The sequence below is a fragment of the Bombina bombina genome, chromosome 3, assembly GCF_027579735.1.
Source record: "Bombina bombina isolate aBomBom1 chromosome 3, aBomBom1.pri, whole genome shotgun sequence".
In the NCBI taxonomy this organism is placed as follows: Eukaryota; Metazoa; Chordata; class Amphibia; order Anura; family Bombinatoridae; genus Bombina; species Bombina bombina.
Window position 1 is genome coordinate 913,689,907 of NC_069501.1, and position 21,234 is coordinate 913,711,140.

Sequence of the window (21,234 nt, forward strand, 5' to 3'; positions counted from 1 at the left end):
ATGAAACTCACTTTTTAGTAACTCAGTGATGCTGAAGTTTGACATTTGAAACATGTTTGTAAAAAAACAAAACCCATGTATCAAACAAGGGAGGAGAACACTATGAGGCCTATTTATTAAATGTCTGTTGGACCTGATCCGACAGTGTGGATCAGGTCCGACAGACATCGCTGAATGTGGAGAGCAATACGCTCTCCATATTCAGCATTGCACCAGCAGCTCTTGTGAGCTGCTGGTGCAGCAGCTGGGGTGTCAATCAACCAGATCGACCTTGATCGGGTTGAATTGTGGTGCTCAGAGCAGGCCAACAGGGTTATGGAGCAGTGGTCTTTAGACCGCTGCTCCATAACTTGCGTTTCTGGTGAGTCTGAAGACTCGCCAGAAACACGGGCCCTCAAGCTCTGTTCTGAGCTTAATAAATGGGCCTCAATTTCTTAAGTTACAGATACATGGTACCCTAAATAGAAATTCACAATCAAAGCAAAATTGCAGCAAACCTATATGTTTTCAATAGTCATCCTCAAGGTTTGCCAAATGAAGATGTTTCACCTTCTTGGGTCAAGGAGCAGCCCAAGCAGGGGGAGAGCTAAAATGTGGATGGTTAGTGGTTTATGAGGAGTGAAGTTGAACAACTCTTGTCCATATCTAATATATGTTTTACATATTGTACTTGTATTATGCAATCCATTGTAGGCATACATATGTCTTTTTAGCATTTCAGTATCTTAAACTGTAAGCACAAAACAAATGTAAATATTGGTAACATAACCATATGCTGACAAAATGGTGAAGGGAAATGCAATGGAAGTAGAACAATTAGGTCAACTGAGATCAAACATCAACTGAAGTTTCTATTCAATAATGAACATGTGTTAGAAACTTGGTGACATGACTTTTTATGACTAATCAGAACCTTTATAGTGATTAGTATAAAACTGATGTACATTCATCTTTTGGCTTTCAGTTTGAATCCTACTCTGATTACTAGTGAAGAATTATTTCAGGGAAACAATAGAACAACTGCATGCAGTGCCGTCACTAGGGTTAGTGTCACCCGGTGTGGTACGTTATGGTGTCACCCCCCCTCCCCCCAGAAAGCAGACACACACAAACACAAAAACACAGGCACACACAAATACAAACACTCAGACACACTTAAAAACACACTCGGATGCACACGCAAACACTCGGAAACATACTCAGGCACACACACAAAAACACTCAGGCACACACACAAAAACACTCAGGCACACACACAAAAACACTGAGGCACACACACACAAACACTCAGGCACACACACAAAAACACTCAGGCACACACACATACAAAATATGTAAACTGCACTGCATTAATTATAAAGCTCATGCCTAGAGATGCACCCTGGCTCAGCAGAGCATCAAATGAAAGATAAACAGATCACTCTAAAAATAAATCACTAAGGAAAAGGTTTAGGCGCGCAAACTATGAAAATTCTGCTCTCTGACTCTGTTCCAAGTCTGTCAGTGCACAGCCCTGGGCCGCGTGTCTACCGCTTCTTATAGCCAAGCACCTCTGCTCTCTGCCCACCCCCAGACCCATGCCTGCCCTCCCCTCCTACCTCTTCAGTGTGAACTTAGTGTACTGTAACCGTACCGGTCTGGTGGGCATCATACGTTGCTCCTTCGCTTTAGAGACAGTGTCAGACAGTCATGCGGTCAGGTGCCAGGCATCCCCCTCATGATTTCCCAGTTCCCGATTAGAGAGACAATACAGCAGTGAGTGACTCCACTGCTCCATACGCCACTGATCAGTGAGCACAGATAGACAGGCAGGGCTAGCAGCGCAACTTTGCAAGCACCACGGCATGCCCACAACATTCATAGTGAAATTGGACAGTGGAGGAGCAAAGTACAAACAAACAAAAAATATATATGCATCTCTACATTGTATTTCTTTGAATTTAAATAAAATTAAATATATATATATATATATTTTGGTGGTGTCACCCCCTGGAGGGTGTCACCCAGGTGCGGCCTGCACCCCCCGCACCCCCCTAGTGACGCCACTGACTAGATGTTAGATTTTTCATTTACTGAGAGTGTTCTATTGTATCTATTCTGAATTTGCATAAATTTTTACTGTCATGGGAATCCTCTGTCGAGTTTTGTAATTGATTTATCCTTGCTTGGTACAATTTTAATAGACTTGATGTTTCGAAGTTTCAAATTGTAATTTTAATTCTCCTATAATTCCTTTGTGAAAAGCAACCATTTATTGAAAATATAATTTTGGCTTGAGCGGGAACATCAGATGTAGAGTCACATTAATTCCATCTGTTACAAACATTTTCAAGTTTTAAAAAGAAAAAAATGACTTGTAGCATCTTCTTCTTTATGGTGATCATCATGCACTGGCTCGGTATCTTCACCTTCTGGCACATCTGATATTAGATGTCTGCATTCGGCAGTTTTGTTCATTGCCAAATGCGGAACTGGGAGGATATTTTCGGTATTCGTCTCTTTTCAAAAAAGAATATCCTCTTGTGCAAGTGAAACACACTAAGATCTGTCTGTTTTACTTGCACAAGAGGAAATTTGGCCCTGAAAAGAGCCGAATACTGAAAATAGCCTTCTACTTCTGGCTTTGGCAGTGAATGAAACTGCAGATGCACACATGTATCTGATATCAACATCAATGATGAAGTAATTTATGACTGCAAAGTTGTGATCCACCTTGTAGATGTTTTTTTTTTTCAGCTATGGAAAGAGAAAGGGTAGTTCTAGCAATGTGCATATGTTTTCAATAGCATTGTGTCATATTAATATTTTGCATTTGCAGTGACATTGTAATCATGATATTGCATTAGTAAGGATTTATTTAGTGTAGCTTGTTAGAGGTGTCTGTATCAGAATATTTTATTAGTGTTGTACTTGAATGCAGAGTGTGTTAATACAGATTAGAATACATGAGGAAGCTTCAATTTATTATGTATGTATTTTTTTCTTTCAGTTAAGGCAGCTAGAAAATGATTTAACTTTAAAAGTCTTATGATTTGATGTGTTATTAATTGATCTTTTACCTTAGCTATGAATATGTTATGACATGAATTGTAAAGTGGTGCATGTGAGATGACTTACTGTATCAGGTTTCAGACTGCCTACTTGGATATACATAATCAGTTCTTCTACTTCAGTGTGCTAAAATAAATATTGATTAGAGATTCTGCATCACTGAAATCAGTATCTTCCAGATTATCAAGATTACTATACAAATGTACTGTATTGTTTTCTCATATAAAGCTTTTTCAACATTGTCAATATTCTGTTCAGTATTTTTTGTTACACTGCTTATTTGATGGTGTATTTTGGGGTGGTGATAAAATTTTTGTTAAAAGATTTAAGGGTAGTGTCAGATGGGCCAGCTTTGTGCTGCCCTGTCTTCCCTGCTCCCTTAACTGCCCATCTATTTCTGTCAGTACGTTTTTTACTCTTTGATAAACATGCTCTGATTTTCAGATCCTACACAAATTATTCTAACACTTATAATCAACTTACAGGTACAATCAATCCAACAGTCCCATCATCAATTAACCATTATGGGGTTTTTTTTCCCAGTAGACACACCATGTAGTCATATCATCAGTCACTCTTGCAAACTCTAGTTTTGACCTTATACTCCCCCTTTCATTGACCACACTACCCGCTATACTGCCAACACTGCCCTTGAAAAACACACTCTGGCTTTCAGATTGCACAAAATACATTCTATCATTCATAATCAACTATCCACAATCAATCCAACAGTCCAATCATCAGTTACCCAAGATATCTTTCCAGTAGACACCCTAGTACTCATATCATCAGTCCCTCTAGCAATCTTGCCCTGAATGACAGTCTTTGCAATGCCTAGTATTGACCTCACACTCCCCCTTATATCGGCCACACTGCCCTTTCTTTTGCCACACTCTATGTGCTTCTTCAAACTCCCTTCCTTACTATCTCCTATCTCTTCATTTGCCTCCTTTATACCCCTTAAATTCTCAATTATGCTTTTATTATTCAAATGCTAAGAAGACCTCTTTCCCAGTTGCTAGCAAGTGCCCACCAATATGGATGTATAATAAAAGTGTGTTTTTTTATAGTACAGTACAGTTAGTTTATCGTGAAGCTCGCATTGGGAACAACTATATAAAGCTCTACGTGCTGATAAGATTATCCAAACTGATCGTCCAGCATTGCAACTTTTACATAATTCTGGAAATGCAAATGTTGCTCTCTCTTTCTCTAAAGGTTCTTTTAATACGTATGGATATGAAGGAGAGACAAAGACAATACACAGTTAAGATTTAAGTTTCATTAAGAAAAATTAACTTTTTTTATAAAAAAACATTTCTTTTATTGAGGTTTGTAGCAAAAATTACATTACAAGCATATTTTGCCATGACTCAGTAGAAACACAAATAGGAACATTTTTTGTGCTAAAATATATACCTATAAGTATACAGTTATAAATAAACTGGATGAGGAATAAATGCAAGTATACCTTTTTTTTATGTAAGTATAGGAGCCTACATTTATATCGATAGGCCACTCTTGGGCCTATGGGCATTAACATTAATAGAGGTATTCTGAACTGATATATAGACGGTTTTTAGTGAGAGTTTCTTTTACTTTGTATTGAAGTTTCCAGGCACAATACAGAGAAAAGAAAAATACAACTTTGCATCATGTCCAAATACATAAGCAAGGCAAAATTGAGCAAAATTACCTGTCCCATGAGCGCCATATGCTACTTTATATTAAAGAAAGAAAGAAAAGAAATAAAAGAAAGAAAGAAGGAAAGAAAGAAAGAAAGAAAGAAAAAGAAAGAAAGAAAGAAAGAAAGAAGGAAAGAAAGAAAGAAGGAAAGAAAGAAAGAAAGAAAGAAAGAAAGAAAGAAAGAAAGAAAGAAAGAAAGAAAGAAAGAAAGAAAGAAGGAAAGAAGGAAAGAAAGAAAGAAAGAAAGAAAGAAAGAAAGAAAGAAAGAAAGAAAGAAAGAAAGAAAGAAGGAAGGAAAGAAAGAGAGAATGAAAGAAAGAAAGAAAGAAAGAAAGAAAGAAAAAAGAAGGAAAGGAAGAAAGAAAGAAAGAAAGAAAGAAAGAGTAGGACTAGTTAGGACCAAAGTCATACCAATATAATAGAAAATAATTTTAAATAATTTCCTTCAAGTAAAATAAACAAAAAAAGGAAATTGTGGATCTTGAATTTATCTACAATATATAGAGAAATACAATTCTTCAGATTAGTATATTACAAATAAAGCATGCAGTATGAGCATTACTGTGTCTCTAAACAGTGTGTACCTTGTAAGGAAACCCTGTAAGGCACGAGGTAAGAATGCCTTAAGTGTTATGGGACTGAAAACAGACAAGCCTACTAAGGGGCATTTACACTAACTGTAGTAGGGATTAAATAGAATGAATTACTGCATAGATCTATTGCATAGCATCATAGAGCTGAAAACAACTATCAAAGATCAAGTAATACCTTAAACTATCTTACAAAAGTTATTTCAAGCAATGACGTAAACTTGAATATTTAGGTGTTCTCAACCGTTGAGGACACCAGAGCTAATATAGACAACTTCATTCTCCCTGAAGCTGTAATTAAACAAGGCTCAATGTCCCCTCTTATGAAAAGATGAAATATGCCCTGTTTTCCCAGCTTCAGACCACATAGCAATGATTTTAATCTGTTTGTAAATAGTGGGGATATCATACAGAGAAAATGTCAAATGTTAAACATTCACTAACATTGAGGGCAAGATTACAAGTCGTGCGGAAAATCAGTTGTGAAAACACTGCGCACGTTATGGCTTTTTTGCATTTGGGGTTGTGCAACTATTACAAGTTGCAAAATAACTTATGGTTAACGTTAAGCCGCATAATGCAAACAGCAAAATCTTATGCGTGTTAACATATTCTCCATAGAAGTCAATGGACAAGACAAATAGGAAAAAAACAAAAAAACACAAACCCTAATATATTGCACAAAGCCCATGACTTATTCTCCTCGAAAAAGTGTACATGAAAATGTGAATATTTCATATTGGGAAAATGTTTACCCAACGGAATGTTCTATTTATTTCTAAATAAATATTTCTTTCTATATATGTGATAATTTTTGAACTGATATATCTATTTATTGTGAGATATGTATATGAATATATATGTCTAGATATCTCGAGATCTAAATGCGATTATCTCTTTGAAAGTACATCTGCGATATTGTTTAATGTGCATAAGATTGTAATGTAAAATATTTTCATTATTTTCATAATTAAACATATCTCTATAGACATAAATCCATGTTTCTCTATTTATGTGTATCTATGTCAATGTAAAATCCCTGCGTCTTCTTTTTTGTTCTTACACAGAGATCTTGTATCTTTGAGCCCTTAAACTTTTGTGTGCAATATTTTTTTTTAATAATTCTTATTAGACAGTGTTTATATGGGTGTAACTGCACTTTGCAATGTATTTTTTAAGTGTTACCTGAAACTTTTTTGTTACACAAAAATGTTAACTACAGCTCTTAGAGTGTGGAAAGGATTGTTGCGTAAAAGATAAATGCTCACGCACAATTGTGATTTTTCAAGGCTTGTAATACCTGTGCAATGGAAATTGATTGCAAAAAAGCAATATCTCGCACAGAAAACTCATAACGCGCAACTTCTACAGGAGGCTATTATTAATATATGCTAATTACACGGCTAAACTTAAACACTTAGATAACTTATAAAGACAATCAACCATTAAAGGAACAGTCTACTCCAGAATTGTTATTGTTTAAAAATATAGATAATCCCTTGATTACCCATTCCCCTGTTTTGCATAAGCAACACGGATATATTAATATACTTTTTACCTCTGTGATTATCTTGTGTGTAAGCCTTTGCAGACTGCCCCCTTATTTCAGTGCTTTTGACAGACTTGCATTTAGCCAATCAGTGCCCTCTCACTTGTAAATCCACGGGCATGGCTCACGCATGAAATTAAGCCCTCTAGCTGTGAAAAACTGCCAAATTCATTGAAATAAGGGGCGACCTTCAAGGTTTTAGAAATAAGCATATGAGCCTACCTATGTTTAGCTTTCAACAAAGAATACCAAGTGAACAAAGCAAATTTGATGAAATGAATTGGAAAGTTGTTTAAAATTGCATTCCCTATCTGAATCATCAAAGTTTAATTTTGACTAGACTGTCCCTTTAACCAATTAATTGTCAAGTCTACTAACATGTCATATTAAACTGTTGCATGTACCTATTGCCAGAAGAGTCCTCATACTATTGTCTGTACCACATTGTGCATATGCACATAAATTGTAAAGGACTGTGCACCAGTATTCAGGAAAAATAGAAAAAAAAAGAATCCCAGACCGGCTCCTCCTAAAACCTTTTTATTATTCGTCAAGTTAAAAGGTGGAAAACAGCACAAATATAACAATAGTCACAGATGCACCTACAGGTTAGTAAGTAAAAAACTGAGTATGAGGCAAGGTACCCCTCACATCTGACACGTTTTGATCGTGCCCGTATTCAAGTCCTATCAGACTTGCAGCGGGAACTACTGACCTGTGAACCCGGAACCCGGAATGGCAAAGCAGAGAAGCAGCTGAATAGCGACAGTGAAGAAGAGGAGATTTGACTCACAGAAGAAAATCTACCCCTAGTAAGTCCGCTTTATACTCTGTGTATTCTCAGCTGTTTTGCAATATGACTTCTGTGGAGGGTTTTTAGTTATAAAACTAAAGGTAAAGTGTATAAGTTATTATTATTATTTTATTATTATCGGTTATTTGTAGAGCGCCAACAGATTCTGCAGCGCTATAAACAAAGGGGGAGTACAACAAAACAATTATAGGGTAGAGGGCCCTGCCAATAGTTGCACTGTTGTAGTCAGCTCTTAAGAAGGTGATCTACTAACAGCTGGACTATTAGGCTTACATGCTAAGGGGGTTCAGGGGATTGCAGTGGAGGAGAGGAACTGGTATTAGGAAAGGTTAGCGTAGGTTGTATGCGTAGGTTGCATATTTTTCCTTGTCCGAGTGCACGGACACTTTGTTGGTTTGTATCACCAGTGTTCAGGCTCAGAGAGCTGACAGTAGTGTTTATTGTATATACAATAGAACAGGGCTGAACAAACAGTCTCAATAAAAACAAGATATGTTTATTTATACATCCATTACCTAGACAAACATGGAGAAAAGCAGTCTGACGTGTATCGCATCCCCTAGTGGCACTTACTTATAGACTAGCGTGTTAAACAGAACTACATCCTTATATAGGCCAACATGCCCTTACATTTGCCATCACTTATAAATTGCACAGTAAAAGCAACAAAATATTTGATAAAAACAAAGCAAAAGGATACACAGTGCTAATAATCCAGTACACACGATATGGTTAATTAATATCACCATACTTTAGTGTTAATTCTGCTTTATTACTAAATATGAGCAATTTACCTATTAAACCTACTTCATCCCTTTCTAAGTCATACTGAACCTACTATAGTGTTGTACCATTGTGAGGAGAAGCTACATAAACAACACATAGCAAGTGATCAGATAAAGTAACTAATATCCCACTCACAATTTAGTCCATTAGGTACTCTGGTTTTAAGCTTATAAATCCAAAACCAGCTCTTTTTTTGTCCAGAATCTTATATCTATTGCCTCCCCTTACTGGTGTTCTAGAAGTATCTATAGCTTTTATTGAAAAATTGTCAACATTTGTGAAATGTACATTTTTAAAGTACTGAGCAACTATAGAATCAGTTTTAAAGTTTTTTTTTTACATCATTATAGTGTTCTTGAGCTTGATTACCCAACTGTTTGTTTGTCTTACCAACATATTGACAGTGGCAGATCCTGCAATCCAACAAGTACACCGCAAACATAGTTCTGCAATTGGCATAAAACTCAATATCATAAACCTTATTATCAACTGATGACTTAAAATTCCTGGTCACATCTATCATATCACATGTAAGGCAGCTCCTTCCCCTACACCTGAAGTTCCCTTTAGTTCTCAACCAAGTATCAACTCTGTCTGGTCTTTTCACCATACTTAGGTGATAATCTAGAAGCCAGAGTAACTGTTTCTTATAAACAAATTTACACAATTTTACACTATCCTTCAAAATTTCCTCACTAGCTAGAAAAGATAAATTTTGTTTTAGTATTCTAACAATATCTGGAAATAAGGTTTTTTGATTATGTCAATAAAAATGACATGCAATTGAGATTTTTAGGAACTTGCAGCAACTGCAATTGGTTTGTATTCTCAGTAGTAAACAATACACCTCCCTGTTTTATACCTATGTATTTAATTTTTTGGTCCTGCTGTGATATTTAAAACTGAATATTTTCCATTCTGACTTGTTCTAGCAGTTGTGAATCATAACCTCTTGCTGCTTCCAACCTCTTACACAGTTCTGCAGACTGTTGCATATAAATACTTTTCTCCTTAGTTTTCCTTTGCAACCTAATAAACTGCCCTCTGGGAATAGCATCTATTAGGTGTCGGGGGTGATACAAACTTGCATGCAGCACAGTGTTTCCTGCACTTGGCTTACAGAAGGTTTTAGAGAAAATCCCATTTTTCTTCCCATCACCTTCTAGAGCTATGTCCAGAAAGATGACCTCACAGTTGCTGCAAGTTCCTACAAATCTTAATTGCATGTCATTTTTTTTTATATAATCCAAAAACCTTATTTCCAGATATTGTTAGAATACTAAAACAGAATTTATCAATTCTAGCTAGTTATGAAATTCTGAAGGATAGTGTAAAATTGTGTAAATTTGTTTCTAAAAAAAACAGTTACTCTTGCTTCTAGATTATCACCAAGTATGGCGAAAAGATAAGAAAGAGGTGATACTTGGTTGAGAACTAAAGGATACTTCAGGGGAAGGGGAAGTGACTGCCTTACATGTGATATGATAGATGTGACCAGGAATTTTAAGTTGTCAGTTAATAATGAAGTTTATGATATTGAGTTTTATGCCAATTGCAGAACCACATTTGTGGTGTACTTGCTGGATTGCAGGATCTTCCACTGTCAATATGTTGGTAAGACGACCAGGCAGTTGGGTAATCAAGCTCAAGAACACTATAATGATTAAAAAAAAACTTTAAAACTGATTAGGCAGTGAATCAGCACTTCAACAATGTACAAATCACAAATGTTGGCAATTTTTCAATAAAAGCTGTAGATATTGCTAGAACACCAGTGAGGGGAGGCAATAGATATAAGATTCTGGACAAAAAAGAGCTTTTTTGGATTTATAAGCTTAAGACTAGACTACCTAATGGCCTAAATTGTGAGTGGGATATTAGTTACTTTATCTGATCAATATATGTTGTTTATGTAGCTTCTGCTCACAATGGTACAACACTATAGTAAGTATAGTAAGTAAAGTATGGTGATTATAATGAACTGTATTGTTTGTACTGGATTAATAGCATTGTGTTTCCTTTTGCTTTGTTTTTATCAGAATATTTTGTAGCTTTTACTGTGCAATTTGTAAGTAATGGCAAATGTAAGGGCATGTTGCCCTATATAAGGATGTAGTTCTGTTTAACGCGCTAAACTATGATTAAGCGCCACTGCTTTTCTCCATGTTTGTCTAGGTATTGGATGTGTGAATAATTATATCTTGTTTTCATTGAGCCTGTTTGTGCAGCCCTGTTGTATTTTTTTTTGTGCATTTTTGGGTGGAAGGATCCTGCCTACCTTGGGCTATCACCCTGTCTGATTATTTCAGACCACAGCTAGTTGCCATTTTTGATGACGTCACTCCCCCACAACCTTGACTCAGTACAGGATGCTTGCTGTTGCGGTTGAACTCACTGCTTGGAGAAGTGTTATTGTATCTGTGAAGACTCAATGGGCTACATGTACTAAGAGGCGGGCGGACAGCGTCTTAACTCGCGAAGCTGTCCGCCCACCTCCGCTACACACGGGCAGCGGATCTATTGATCTGCTTGCCCGTATGTATCATTACACACTCAGCGGAGTGTATAATGCCCGCCCCTTCAGTCGCGCGACCAATCACACGACTGAAGGGGCTATCAATCACCGAGAGCGAGCATGCTCTCGGTGATTTTGCTTCGCCACCTTTGCCGCAAAGGCTCCGGAGCAGCTTTCGCTGCTTCGTACATGGAGCCCAATGTGTATCCTACAAACCGATGTTTAATGTGTCTCATAGAAACTGACTCTCTGAGAAAGTGTGTACTGTTTGAATACTGGTGCATAGGCCTTCATAGAATATGTGGATTTGATGCTGTAAATTACTAATACATTTTACTATAACTATTTTTGCTAATTGAAAATAAATAATATTGAAATGCACCCATGCACATTTAAAAATTGTTCTTTCTATCTCTTTAATTCATGAGTTAAAGAGTTTCTAATTTAAGAATAATTTCAAACACATCTTCCTCCAAGATGTTTTTTGTTTTTTTTTAGATGCCATAGAGGTTAATTAGAAATACACATTTAAAAGAGGATAATTAACAAAGGTCCAAGACATCCTGGATGTATTTAAATCCTCTTCTTCCATGCAAGCCATGACAGTCATAAGTTCATACTTCGCTACTCTTCTTAGAGCAATATAACACTTGAACTTTGGTGCTTCAAAATGAACATCTTATGAAGACATAATTTCATAAAGTTAAAATTTCAATGCAATAATAAACTTTAATAAAATAATTTTCTTTCAAAAAAGGGGTCTTAATAGAGTTTGATTACCTTAAAAAAACACCATCATTGGCCTGTGCAATGACTAACTAGGATTACACTGGTTAACATGCCTCTTATTACTTATATAATAGAAATTTGTGAGAGTATGTAATATAGGTTGTGTAGCTGAAGTGTATGACAGCAATAATACATGAATTATAGCTGTGATTAATATATGTCAGCGAGTACTGTAGCTTTAAATTTTCAGAAAGTAAATAACAGCAAATCTAAAGCAAGACAGATAAACTAGCAATTACTAGGAAGGGAGAAATTAGAATGAGGCCAGCGTAAATGTACGATGTACTAATTATTCTCCCAGTAACTAATAGAACATAGAATGCCAGCAGTAATAATAAGTATTAGTGATAGAGAATAGCCAAACTGAAAGATGCATAGATCCTATTATCTAAATGCGAGTCAGCAGGAGACCTAAACTGAATGCAAGCGACTATATATATATGACACTTCAAGGAATAAGATCAGAGAGATTACCAAGGCTGTCAAATTAGGAAGATAGAGGAAATTGGATCACAGAGCGGCTGTGTGAAGTGTGCATCTGGTATCCAGGAACAGATGAGAAGCATGCGAGGAAAGTCTGACCCAGAGTTTAGCAGTAAGAGAGTTGAAACTGATCACGGAGACAGACACAGCAGGGTGATCTAAACTGCAGCTCGTGTTTCTGGCATTCCGGAAGTCAGGGGAAATGATCAGATTACTCTGAGCTGTTATCCACGCAATTGAGTTTCGGATCCTGATGACACAAGCAGCAATGACTTGAAGCTGTAGTGTTACAGGTAGGAAGTCCTTTAAAAGACAATTACCCAGGATGAGATGTTAACTCAAAGTCTCTTCAATTAGGGTGAAACAAATCCTATGCAGAAAAGTTACAAAACTCCTGGCAGGAGTCTAAAAAGCACATAAGCAAAATATAGAGAGCTTGATAACTGACAAGGTAGAGAGGTGAAGTAACCATGAGGTAAGTTTCCATTAATCAAGCAAAGGTTACTGGAGAGACCCAGGGGATATAGGAAGGTAATCTGCAGAGGAGATATAGTTAAAGGTGTAGAGTGGAATTATGACAGCCTGTTTGGTCACTTTAAGAGTAATCTTGCCTCCCCCCCACACACACACACTAGCATCCTGTTTAAGAACTGGAAACCCTAACAAAAAGGTAATTTGTCCTTATTGAAAGCCTCTAAGAGAAGGATGAACAAAATATTTCTGCTCTGCTAAGATTATTTAAGAAGTCTCATCAGTACTGTGAGTTCCTTCAAACAATTTTAGAACTGAAAATATTAGCTTGAAAACTGTTTATATAGCTATGTAGGTTTCTGGATGTGAAGGAAACACACACACATTACAATACAAAGCTCCAAAAAAGCCCCACACAGATCTTGCATGATCTCTCTCCATGCTGAAGAGTTTTTGATCATCAGGTTCTAAGTTACAAATTAAGAAATTAAATGTAACATACAACACCACTTTATAAAGGTATTTGGGTTACTAGTTGTCCCATTGGCATTAGTTATATTTTACATCTTACACAAGGTTCTTGTGTTGTAAATGTGTTACTTATGTACACACACATACATTTGTACACATACCTATATACACACATAGAACAAAATACGAAAGAGAAGTTGCTCTCAAAAGTTCTGGAGAAATATGAAGGAAATATATGTTCCAGGCAGGAGATAAAGATAAAAAACAACTTTATTCCAAAAGGTATAAAAAGGACATAGAACTATGTCCTACAAAACAAGCCAGCAGTGACTCTAACAATCAGGTTGGTGAGCTGATCCTCATGCAGACATGTTTTGTGCGTTAGCGCACTTGTTCACTGCTTATATACACACATACAAATTCACCCACACACATACAGTATATATTCACCTTTAAGCATATCCCATTACAACACCTTGTCATATACCATATCCCTTTAATCGCTGTTAAAACATTTTAAGTAATTAAAAACTACTTAAATATTACTGTATATATGAGGGTGTTTAATATTTTATTTCTTTCATATGAGGGTGAGAGTCCACAAACCATCACGTGAAGGATTACATTAAGTTCATTCCTACATAATGAGGCAAAACAGTCCCACATAACAAAGCTTTAGTCCCTCTCATTTTCCCAGTCAATTGTTTGCAATTTTTTGCAGACCATTAGGATCTGTAGAAATGTTAATGAGTGCAAAATCCATAACTATTCTATCAATATTTTTTAAAATGCACGCACATAATTGAATTCCCTTAATCTCAGCTCCTTAGGTATTACAAACTATTTCAGGGTTATTTATAGATTTGATTGACATTCAGATTGAACACACTATTCCTTGTCCAATTCAGTTTTCAAACACAGTCACAATCCTAGATCATGAATAGATAAATTATCAAATCAGGCAAAAGAATTTGCAGATCCTAAAGAATTTAACTCAGCAATCTATTTATTGTATAAAAGAAAACACAGGGTTTTGGCCTTGTTATAAATTTAAAACAACTGAAGGCCTTCGTAACATCCACATTTCAAAATGGAATGCATTCATCTTCTTCAAGAATGTTTTTTAGATTAACACTGGTTAGTCCACCTAGATCTTACGGATATTTATCTAAACATTCCAGTTCATTATCATCATCGAAAATGTTACTTGATTTACCTTTGGATTATCCTCAGAGAGTGGACTTTGCTGGAGAAACTTCTTCATAAAATTGTCTAGAACTTTTTGCAGCTTCCTTTGTGGTTTCAAGTTTTACAACTAAGTCCTCACTTATTTCCATTCTATTTTGGATGGACAACATATTCACTATCTAATACATCCAGTAAGGAGGTACCAAATTGAGAATTTTATTGATTATAACCAAAGATTTTATTCATTTATATCTCAGCATGAATATTTCTGTCAAAGCAGAATATATTGCAGGTCTTTCAAAACACAGCAGAGGACTGGTTTCAGTCCTGACTGGACTGATTTCAGATATCTTAAAGATGCCAGCAATTGGAAATTGGACTGATTTCAGATATCTTAAAGATGCCAGAAATTGGAAATTAATTTTTTTTTCAATATTTCTTATTTTCATAGGTAATTTCTCAAGAAATTTATTTGTGTCACGCTGGAATTTTCAACTTCTTGCATATTTCAGTTGGTGCGTAAATCTAAATGTAGCGGTAATAGATGCCTTTCTTCCACCTTGGCCTACGATCAACACTTATGCATTTCCCCTGTTCTCTATGATTCTGAGGAGAAATTCAATAATTTGTCCAGATCTTATCTCCCTTACTCTAGTGACTCTGCTATCGCCTGGTATCCTGCCCTCCTAAAACTATCCTTCAAACTTCCAATTCTGCTTCCTTCCCTACCATTCCTTCTAACCAATGTAGAAATCAATCCTCACAAATTGGTTTAAACAGATTATCTCAGATTGGTAGCTTTGACAATTTTGGGGAACCTTGGTCTCTCAAAGGATTTTGTCTTCAGCAAAAAAACTTATTCCAGATTCATGAGCTCCAGGAAACAGTAAATGTTACCTGGCCACATGGTCCAGATATTGTTGCCAACATTTGGATCCCATTTCATTTAATTAACTAAGACTAAAGTCTTGCAGACAGGTCTATTAATGTAGGTTGTTCAGCTTTTTCTGCAGGTCATTCCTTAATAAATGATTCCCCTACAGGCAAACATCCTCAAGTTTCTAGAATTCTGAAAACTTTTAGATCTAATAGTCCTCCTCAACCTCGTTATTTTTCTTTTTGGGATGTTCAATTATTTTTTAATCTTTTCAACCTTTGGCCATATCATACAGTATTATATTTAAAGCAATTATCTGCAAAATTAGCCATAGCCATGTCATTTCTTTTTGCATGGTTTCTGACTTCAAATCTTTAAATGCAAATTCAAGATCCTTTCTTCTGGAAGGTGTTAAGTTTAGAATTTCTTGATGCACTAAAACTAATTCATCTTCCTTTTTTTATACATATTCTTAGCCTTACTAAGTTGCAAACTGTCTCACAAAATTCTAAGTTAGAACTTCCTCTCTTCTTCTTATCAACTTTTAATATCTGTTATTACTCCTTACTCTCCCATCACTTCAGCAAAGCTAGATAGATTTAATGGGTTATTAAGGAAGCAGCTATAGATGCTTCCTTCTCAGCTCATTCAGTCAGAGTTTCTGCAGTATCTAACGCTTATATTAAATCTACTTCTTTACAAGATGTTCTTAATGCTGCTTTTTTGCTTTTAACTTGCAAAATATGAGTCTCTTGTCTTGTTATAAAATTGGATTATCCTAACATTGTAACGGAATAATTTAGATTTTATTAGTCAGAGAGAATAATATTTTTTCCACCCTATATTTAATTATTCCTTTTTTCCCAAGACTTTTTTCTTCTATTTGTTATTAAATATATTTATTTACTATCAGCAAGATTCCGAGTTGTGCGTTAAGGTAAAAAAGCAGCGTTAACAGGTCCTAACGCTACTTTTTTACGTCCGCTGCTATTACGAGTCTTGCAGGTATAGGTGTACCGCACACTAGCGCCGGCATTATGAGTTTTTCCTGGGAGGCCAAAAAGTGAGTGGCACAGCCTCTACCGCCAAGATTCCTAACGAATTTTAAAATTAGTAGTTATGAGTTTTACGCTACAAAGCTGTAGCATAAAACTCATAACTAAAGTGCTAAAAAGTACACTAACACCCATAAACTACCTATTAACCCCTAAACTGAGGCCCTCCTGCATCGCAAACACTAAAAGAAAATTATTAACCCCTAATCTACCACTCCGGACATCGCCGCCACTAGAATAAACATATTAACCCCTAAACCACTGCACTCCCGCATCGCAAACACTAGTTAAATATTATTAACTCCTAATCTGCTGCCCCCAACATCCCCGCCACCTACATTATACTTATTAACCCCTAATCTTCCGCTCCGGACATTGTCACCACCTACATTATACTTATTAACCCCTAATCTGCTGTTCCCAACATCGCCGCCACCGACCTACATTTATTAACCACTAATCTTCCGTCCCCAACGTCGCCGCCACTATTCTAAATTTATTAACCCTTTAAACCTAGATCTAACCTTGACCCTAACACCCCCTAACTTAAATATAATTTAAATAAATCTAAACACAAATTACTATCATTACATAAATTATTCCTATTTAAAACTAAATACTTACCTATAAAATAAACCCTAAGCTAGCTACTTTATTATTAATAGTTACATTGTAGCTAGCTTAGGGTTTATTTTTATTTTACAGGCAAGTTTGTTTTTATTTTAACTAGGTAGTATAGTTACTAAATAGTTATTAACTATTCAATAACTACCTAGCTAAAATAAATACAAATTTACCTGTAAAATAAAACATAACCTAAGTTACAATAACACCTAACACAACACTTCAATTACATAAATTCCCTACATTAAATACAATTAAATAAATTAAATAAAATTAGCTAAATTACCAAAAAAAAAACAACACTAAATTACAGAAAATAAAAAACAAATTACAAGATCTTTAAACTAATTACACCTAATCCAATAGCCCTATCAAAATAAAAAAAGCCCACCCAAAATAAAAAAAAAACCCTAACCTAAACTACCAATAGCCCTTAAAAGGGTCTTTTGTGGGGCATTGCCCCAAATAAATCAGCTCTTTTACCCGTAAAAAAATACAAACAACCCCCCCAACAGTAAAACCCACCACCCACACAACCAACCAACCCCCCAAATAAAATCCTAACTAAAAAAACCTAAGCTCCTCATTTCCCTGAAAAGGGCATTTGGATGGGCATTGCCCTTAAAAGGGCATTTAGCTCTATTGCAGCCCAAAGCCCTAACCTAAAAAAAACCCCACCCAATACACCCTTAACTTCACTTACCAAGAGAAGTCGTAATCCAAGCGGCAAGATGTCCTCAACAAAGCTGGCAGAAGTTGTCCTCCAGACGGGCAGAAGTCTTTATGCTGACAGCATCTTCTATCTTCATCCTTCTGACACGGAGCGGCTCCATCTTCAAGACATCCTGCGCGGAGCATCCTCTTCTTTTGATGGCTAACGACGAATGAAGGGTCCTTTAAATGACGTCATCCAAGATGGCGTCCCTTAGATTCCGATTGGCTGATAGAATTCTATCAGCCAATCGCAATTAAGGTTGAAAATATCCTATTGCCTGATGCAATCAGCCAATAAGATTGAACTTAAATCCTATTGGCTGATCCAATCAGCCAATAGGATTAAGCTCACATTCTATTGGCTGTTTCAATCAGCCAATAGAATGCAAGCTCAATCCTATTAGCTGATTGCAGGTGTTAGACTTTTTTGCAGGTGTTAGACTTTTTCTCAGCCGGCTCTCCCCATTGATGTCTATGGGGAAATTTTGCACCAGCTCACGGCTGACTTAAGCAGCGCTGGTATTGGAGTGCAGTGTGGAGCGCAATTTTGCTCTACGCTCACTTCTTGCCTGTTAACGCCGGGTTTATAAAAACCCGTAATACCAGCGCTGCAGGTAAGTGAGCAGTGACAATAAACTGCACCCCTGTTACCGCACAACTCTTAATCTAGGCGTATATCTTTATCTTAAATGTTGCCTTATTATTTATTTACATTTCTGCTAGATTACAAGTTTTGCGATAAGGCTTTTAAAGCCTAAAAATTGGCCAGGAACGCATATTACAAGTCGCGGTGGTATAGCTATACCGCAAGCATTTTAGACTGTAACGCAATGTCAATTCCTCACTCCAAAAAATGTAATTTGAGTGCGGGATTTTCATAGTGCCTGTATTACACGTTGTGATTTTAAGATAACACACTTGCATTACAGTCTATTTTGACACGATCCATACCGCCATCTGAGAGCAGTAGTTATGGATTTTGTGTAACAAAAATGTTTCACAAAACTCATAACTAAAATGCTACAATGTACACTAACACCCATAAATGACCTATTAACCCCTAAACTGCCACCCTCCCGCATAGCAAACTCTATATTAAACCTATTATCCCCCAATCTGTTGTCAACCAACATCGCAACTATTAAATAAAGTTATTAACCCCTAATCTGCTGCCCACCCACATCACCAACACCATTTAAATATATTAATCCATAAACCGCCGCTCCCAGACATCGCCGCCACTAAATAAACCTCTTAAACCCTAAACCACCAGCCCCCTCATCATAACTACTAAACTAAACCTATTAACATCTAAACTGCCGCCCCTCACATTGCAAAACACTAAATTAAACTATTAACCCCTAAACCTAATGCCCCCTAACCTTAAATTAAAATCACAATATAACTATATTTAAATAAATAAAAACTTACCTGTGAAATAAAAAATAAACTTAACATTAAACTATAAATTAACCTAACATTACAATTGTAATAAAATTAAAAATAAAAAACAATGAAAAACCCTAAATTACACTACGAAAAAAATGAAAACCTAAATTACAAATAAAAAAAAAAAAAATCCTAAAAACAAAATAAAAAAACAACGATTACAGAAAATAATAAACACTAAAATTACGAAAAATAAAAAACACTTATATTTTATGTAGCTGATTCTGTGCAATTTATTTTCAATCTAATGAATTGCCCTTTTGCTGTAGCCCTAAATAATTTAGAATGGTTGCTTTTCACATGTAACAAGATGTTCCCTGTTTCAGGTTTCCTATAACCTTCTTTGATTATTTTCTTGCCTGGAATACCCTTTAGTGTGAGATCAAAAAAGTTTATTGTATAATCTCCAAATTCAAATGTAAAGCTCAGCCCTACCTTATTATTGTTAAGATATTCTACAAATTCTATAGCCTTCAATTCCAAACCCCTCCAGATCATCAACAGATTTTCTATATATTTATTGTAAAAACATGTATGTTGTCATAATTCCTGAGTACCTCCATAAAGATGGGACTGTTCCCACCAACCCATAAATAGATTGGCGTACAAGGGCAAAAATTTGGCCTCCATCACAGTCCCACACTTCTGGAGGTAACAATATAAGATATCCAATTGTTGGATGACATTTGATATATTTTATAGTACACAGTTTATATGGTTTATAGGAGAGTGTGATGAGTAGGATCTACAAGCCAAGCATCATTAAAACAATTATATGGAGAATAAGTATTTAATAACATAAAATACACTTTCTGCATTGAATCTGCATCAACTAATGTTTTAGTATGTATCACTTTAAGGCGGTTTAGTGTATTTTAATGATACCTCTGATGTCAGATAATTGACAGCCAATCAGAAGGAGGTTGTGCTTTTAAATATCCACTTAAGGGTTTTAGAATACTAAGGGCTAATAGTATGGCAACAACCGAAATGTGTCAGCCTTATTTTGGGCACAGAGGTGAAGATCAAGATGTGATAGGAGATGGATTATGTTTTAATGGAGGATAAAATAAAGGTGGTTTTCACTTGATGCTGGTGCTCTGTTTTCTATTGGGAGGATTTGAGTTTTGGCATTATGAATGTGAGCTCAGTGCAAGTGCCTATATCATACTGACTACGGTTACTGAAATGGGGAAATAGCAAAGGAGACTGGTTATGAGAGAGTGATATCTGATATCACAACAGTAAGCCGCATACAGAGTATAGTGAGCGGCGATGTGGAAGTTCCAGCTGGGGTGGCTTGAAACATGTGAACAAGCGAGTGGAGGATGACAGTTTGGTGGATTCCAGTAAACACCTGGATGACACTGATGAACTACTGAACGGAGGTAAGATAGTTATTTATACATCTTGATTTTTCCATGCAAGGAATCCTGATGGCTTGTGGGACAGTTGAATATTACAGAAACTGTTGTTTACTAGTAGTGGAGGGTGACTCTCATTGGCTACTATACACTTGTTTGCATCCTAAAGGAGAGACTAGTAATTAGTCACATACCAATAACAACCAGTTAGAAAACGTTTTTTCCATTAAGTGTAACATAAGATGACTCATTAGAGGGAATCACTGGATACTGGTGCCCTCATAATAAGCTGTATTATAAATTATTTGCTGAAGTGTACACCCCATCTAAAAATATTTATTTTTTTATAAGAGTTTGCTTTTCAAAAGTAGTTTATAATTCAAATTAAATATCCCTTCCAAAAGAGAATGTTACATTATTACATTTTATAAACAATGCAAGAGTTCCACAAGCAACATACAAAGTTTTAGAAAATATGAAGGGAAATACTGCCATCTGGATTAACCTGGCTGCCTGCCTTTCCTTTCAACAAGTGAGAACATGTTCTGGGATCTCATTCATTCCTTGTTAGGACATGGGTACCATCTTTACATTGATAATTATTATACTAGTATACCCTTTGTAAATGTTAGATTGCTTTGACACCTTAGCCTGTGGAACAATTGAAACAAGCATAAATGTTTGCCACAGCAATTAATTTCAAAGAAGCAAAAGGCAAGAGAAACAGCAGTATTATGGAGTGAAGAACGCCAAGCATT